Raw genomic sequence first — 6,081 nt, 5'->3', positions numbered from 1 at the left:
TGAACCCTCATTATCGGACACTAAACGTCATGGCTTCAATAATTTGACTTGATATAGGCAGTTTTATTTTAGATTACATGGGCTTCTATAGAAGTGTAAACCAACTGAGTTATCACCATACTACCCCTGAAGCAAACCCTGGGATTTACTGTCCTGATGTCTAGTCTGATGTTGCTACACCCTACCCCGCAAGGCAGTGGAGGGGACAGGGGGATGTCTCCACAGGTCTGGTAGGCAAGAGCCTCCCTGCCCAAACCTGGCCCTTGGGCCTGTGGTTTTGCAGGGACGACCCTATCAGCACACCTAACAAGAGGGGTGAATCAAAATGCTGCTACTTCAGAAATTGAGACGTGATTAAGCGAGAGGACATTTAGGCTTTAATGACTACAGCCGCTACTGGGAAACCACAGCTTCCCGGTGCCTGGACCCATTTTTATCCATACTTTATTTTCCCCTATTCCCATCACATCTGTAGTTACCAAAACCTGTCAACCGGTTAGAGGGGTATAAGAACAATTTAGTGGGAAACTTATAAACACCAGAACATCTGATTGCATCCTGTTACCCGCAACTATTCTGAAACTTTCACTTATAAAAGAGTATGCTGAGTCACAGAATAAAACACTGCTTTTACACGGGTCTCAATCTGAAATCCACAAACGCTAGTAAGTCAGTTTTAAAATTTTTAAATTTGTTTCAAAGTTATACCCAAGACACACTGACTTCATAGGAAATCCACTGAGAAATGTCTTTCTGGGCTGAACACCTCTTTCCTTTTAGTCTCCCCAACAGAGCATGCACATGTTAATTACTTTCATTTTGTAATCACTGCTGTCCCGCCACTATACCAAGATCACCTAAACTGTGTGCAGTATTCTGAATGTTCTTAGTTATACCCTAATTTCACTAACTGGGATTTCACTTCTGGGATACCCTGTCACTTGAATTCTTTGGCTACTTTTGAAGATGAAGTCCAAAGAACTCTTAAATGATTCTCCTTTGAAGGGGGTGGTGGTATTTTATAGGCGTTAGCAACTAGCACCTGGGGCTGTGCTGATCCCATCTGGCATCACTGGGAGGCAACCTATAAAACCAGAGAATCGGGCTTCCCTGGTGGCGCAGTGGTTGAGAGTCCACCTGCCGATGCAGGGGACGCGGGTTCGTGCCCCGGTACGGGAAGATCCCACATGCCACAGAGCCTACGCATCCGGAGCCTGTGCTCTGCAACGGGAGAGGCCACAACAGTGAGAGGCCCGCGTACCGCAAAAAAACCCAAAAAACAAAAAAACCAAAGAATCATTTGATGCAGCAGCCAACTAAGAGACTCAAAACTGAGGTTAAATTTAAAGAAAAAACTAGAGAAAAAAAGGTGATCCTAGAGGAACTCTGAGCAATCAGTCATTACGCACGTGCGTGCATGTGTGTGTGTGTGTAAGGCACCACCAGATCAATTCAGTGCAGCCTGGTGGTTCCCGATGACTCCCCTTTTTGGGAGACTGTGATCTGAGGAAGCAGAATCTGGCAAGTGGCCAGTACCAGTAAAGAGCGGCCATGAAGTGCTGGCCACATTTATATTCAACCCTCTGGAGTCAAACCTACACGTTCGGGAATTCCCTGGCAGTCCAGCGGTTAGGACTCATCACTCTCACTGCCAAGGGCCAGGGGTCAACCCCTGGCTGAGGAACTAAGATCCCACAAGCTGTGCGGCGCAACTTAAAAAAAAAACAGAAACAGAAACAAACCTACAGGTTCACTTGGGTCCCACAGAGCAGTCAAGTCCACGCAGAAGCAGGGTATAACCCAGGAGGTAGACTTTCTCACTTGCTAACACGTCCTTTTGCTTTGTTTTACTCCCAGCTATAAGCTGCTTGGACCGGTTTTCAGGCTCTTTAAATCTCACTCCAAATATAGCTTCCTTGGTGACCGAACAAATATGTGACCTTACGTATAAAGAGCTGCACACACCTCCCAACTTCAACAGAAAAGAAAGGCAATCTGTGTCCAGTTCAAGCCTGGCATTTAAATGGGAACAAAGCCCAGCTCCACTCTGCTACTCTCTTGCTCACATGCCAGCCATGCCATTCAGACAGAGCTGAGCGAACACCAGGAGAGCTCCCTGGTGTTAACAAAGCACCTGGAAACCAAATCGCTCTGCTAGTGCCACTGTACCGTCTTTCCTGAATGTCAGGATACGGTGCAAGGGGAAGAGGTCAGATAGTCCTGAAGTGTTCTCACTGCCACAGCTGCCATACAACTGCCATTCCCGTCTGTTTCAAACAGCACATTCATTTTCTTGAAATATGTGACAAGCACTCTTTCATTCCACAATAAGAGTATAAACCAAATCTGGGCCACTTGCCCACTTCTGCCACCTCTTACAGCCTGTGCCCTCAGAGCCATTAATCAAGGGGCCTAAAGTGTGACAGGGCAGCCACACCACTGCTTTTCAAGCTGCAGAGGAGTGAATGCATTAGGACTGGGGTCTTGGCAGGGTATGCACAATTCCCTGTGGAGTCCATTCAATTCGATCCCTTAGAGCCTGAACTTCTTTTAAGAGCACAGGGCCAGCCCCTTAAGCCTCAGAACAGATGGTTTTCCCTCAGTTGAGATTTTCAGACGGGGATAACTAACCATCATAGGCTTGTGGGGCTTCTTTGGGACACGTAAGAAGAAAGAGAAAGCTCACAGACACGAGAAGAATCATCGTTTCACCTGCTTCAGGCAAAGCAGTTCAATTCTGTCTCACTCACTGCAGACACCCGGCGAAGAAGACAAACCTAAGTCAAAGTCTCCCTGCCACTCAGCACAACTCAAAGGCCAGGACAGGGGAAGCAAAAAGAACACTCCCCCCAAGCCTGTTCCAAAGATCTTCTCCATTACACACACGAGAGAAATTCCGCCTCGGGTCCAGGGCAGCGGAAACGGCACTGCTGCTAGTTAGTGTCTTGTTCTGGAGCATCCTTTTCGGCCTCAAACTGAGGCTGAGACTGTACCTGGCGAGGAGAAATTGCAAAGAAAAACCTATTCAAGAAGATATACACAATCTCTCTCAGGTAGCTCACTTTTAAATCAGGCATTAAAAAAACTTGGGAAACTGAGTCTCAGATATACAAATTCCACACAGAAAGACCCTTCTTTGCCTTCAGACAGGGATAACTTCACATCATCATGGACTCAGCTCCCACCCCTCAGCCAGCCCGCAGCACTGTGCCTAGCTGCACCCAGCATCCCAGACCCGACACGCTGACAGTTCCTGTCCTTTTAAAGCCAGGGTCTCCCTTAGCACAAAGTGTCTAGCAGCGAAGTGTGGTATATACATTCCAGCATCTTTCTGGTGTCAGTAAAATGCCTGAGACAGTGCGGATTACTCCTTTCAGCCAGACCACTGAAGGCCAGCTGCACAAAGGGTACCTGATGCCAAGAGGAATCGACATCAAACAAGGTCATTTCTCCTTCACTCACCTCTGTGTGCAAAACAATACTGCAGAACAACCATGTGGCTTTCAGTGCTTTAAGACAGGGATTATAGATCTGCCCTGAGAGCTACTTAAAAACAGCCAGTACTATAATCTTGCTGTCATAAAAATCCCTGAGCTAAAAGTAGATCAGATCATCTAACTGTTCCTCCGTACCCGCTCTTAAACCAGAGCCATCTCATCACGGCCAGAGGTGGGGTCCAGAACATGTATACTACTTCAAACCTCTGTAGGTGCACAGCCAGGTTTGAGAAGCACCATTCCTGTTTTTACAAACTGAAGAAATAAGGCTCTGGTGCGGTCAACCTGGTAACAGGCTGAGACTGGAGTCTAGATCTCTCAAGTTAGTCTAACACGGGATTTCAACCTACCGACGCTTTGGGTGGGTAGCTCTTTGTCGTGGGGGCTGTCTTGCGCACTGCAGGGTACTTCGGGGTACTTACTGCGTCCCAGCGCACCCCGACCCCAAGCTGAGAACCACTGGCCTAACTCAGTAACTAGTTGTTCAACTAACACCTCAATAAAGCTTAATAGTTTCTTTTGGAACAAGCTGTGGTAATTTTGTTACAATCTGGTTGAGACACACCTCTTTACAACTGACAATATTACATCAGTGACATTTTCTAAATTAAAAAAAAAGCTTAATAGTAATAATAACACCCCGCCACCTCCCAAAATCAATTAGCTATATCTTTATGGTTCTTTAAAAACAAAACAAAAAAACACCTAGCCGCGTACTATGCGTGAGTGAACTCATTGTCTCGGTTTACTTACTCAGTAGCAACTCAGGGAAAATATCTACCTCATGTCGGGTTGTAACAAACACTGTGAGGCTGCTTGGCAGGGGTCTAGCAAAGAGTTCCATACCACTTCTCTTATCCAGCCACTAATAATCCTGGAAGACCCACACATCTCAGAATCTAACTGACCAACACTTAAAGGGATCATAACCTATGCAATTCTGTGAAAGAGCTAAAAATCTTACCATTCATAGAAATTTCATCACAAAGATCCTTACACTCAGTATCTTTGAACGATGGTTTTCATGTGACTTTTTTCCAAGTCCACAGCCAACATCTTTAATCTAAAAGAGAAATACGGATAACACACTTCATTCTAACAGAAACCAACTTAAGGTATTGATTCTCGATGGTGTTTAAAAAAGCTGAACCTAAGCGAGTCAGAACTCCTCACAAAAGATGTCCTTTCAGACAGGGATAACTTCAAACCAACCTCAGCTCAACCAGTGACAAAACATTTCTAAATCCCAGCCAAGCAAAGCTCATTTTCCAAGTCTTCCTTTCACCCCTGTATGCAGCGGCATCCACTTTCATTTCAGTGACACCTAGTGGCCCCGATTACACTGGCTCAGGCCATCCTCACTTCTGGATTCTAGGCAGGACCCTGACGGGACCTCTGGGTCCACCCGGATTCACAGAGCCGAACTTCAGAATTGAGACCAGAGCGTGAGGGCGCGGTATGCGGTAGGCCTTCACACCACCTCCCCCTTCTCACTTCTGGTGCCCCCCCAGGTCTTACCTGCATCCATTCTTACTCATTTCAGGGTTCCATTCGCTGGTGTTAAGCTTCAACGTGCACGTCGGCTTCTCACCATCTCTGCAGTTGCCAAACAAAGGCCTGTGGGGAACGAAAACGTGAGCGTGTTAAGGGTCGTTGTAAAACTACGGCCTACGGCTTTCCAAACAAAGTCCACCATCCTCCTAATTACCATCTTTGGAGTTACGTAAAAACTGGGGCCGTTCAGCCGCTAACACCCCTGAAGTGAACCGAGAACCGTCCCTGTCCGCCTGCTCCGTGTAAAGACCTGGGGACCTGCCAAGGCCGCGGGGCTGCGAGCTCAGCACATGGGTGTCTGCAAAGCCGGGGAGGGGGGCGCGGGGGTTGCGCAATACGGAAGGGCCGCTCTCCCCCAGGAGGGCCGCTCCGACGCCAAGGTGGGCTTGGGCTCTCCCCGCTCACTAATGAACACTCGCGCCCTTTGGAAAGCGTTTCCCCAGTTATCTCAGCGAATCCTCCCAACCACCCTACTGGGGGCGAGACCAGGCTTAAGAGTCACCATTTCTCCTTCGAGGAGGGGGCGGCCGAGTGTGCTAGCGCCGTGTCAAGAAAGACCCCGTTTTCCCACCTCCGCAGCCTTAACCGCCGCCAAAGGTCCGAGGTTGCCGGCCTAGCTCGGACCAGCCTGAGGCCGCCATGACTTCCCGCCACGAGACCGACGCCGAAAAGAGAGAAAGGCCGCGCCTGCGCGCAAGTCTTCGCGGCAGTCTCGCCGGAACTCTCGCGCTGTTGAGAAAAGGCTGATGGGAAATGTAGTGCAAACAGCCGCCGCTGCGGGGCAGCCGCGTCCTCAGCGCGGCTCTGGACCCGGGATTAGATGGTGCCCGCCGCCAGGGACAGTAGAGAGCCTGGGGTGAGAGGCCTGCTCTGTATAGAACCACGGCCGTTAGAAAACGAAGGTGGACTGTCGCCTGGTCCACAAAGCCATTTATCTATTGAGTGAACAGGGTGTCCCTGGCCGAGACTGGGTGGGCGGTGGAGGTCTCAGAAAACTCGAGGGGACTTCACGAGAGGAACGGTTGAGGGA

The 6,081-nt window shown here is 48.8% G+C and overlaps 1 long non-coding RNA gene across 1 annotated transcript; it reads right to left on the bottom strand.

Moving 5' to 3' along the window:
• Window positions 1-2,854: 2,854 nt before the first annotated feature.
• On the bottom strand, window positions 2,855-5,722 carry LOC309838209. Its single transcript, XR_014298331.1, has 4 exons — window positions 5,638-5,722; window positions 5,016-5,114; window positions 4,462-4,560; window positions 2,855-2,993 (listed from the first exon to the last, which is right to left on the bottom strand). It is a non-coding gene; the product is annotated as an uncharacterized lncRNA (long non-coding RNA).
• Window positions 5,723-6,081: the final 359 nt, after the last annotated feature.

This window comes from Grampus griseus, assembly GCF_964374135.1.
Source record: "Grampus griseus genome assembly, chromosome: 20".
NCBI classification, from domain to species: Eukaryota; Metazoa; Chordata; class Mammalia; order Artiodactyla; family Delphinidae; genus Grampus; species Grampus griseus.
The sequence above is the reverse complement of the archived record's forward strand: the minus strand, read 5'-3'. Positions and strand labels throughout refer to the sequence as shown.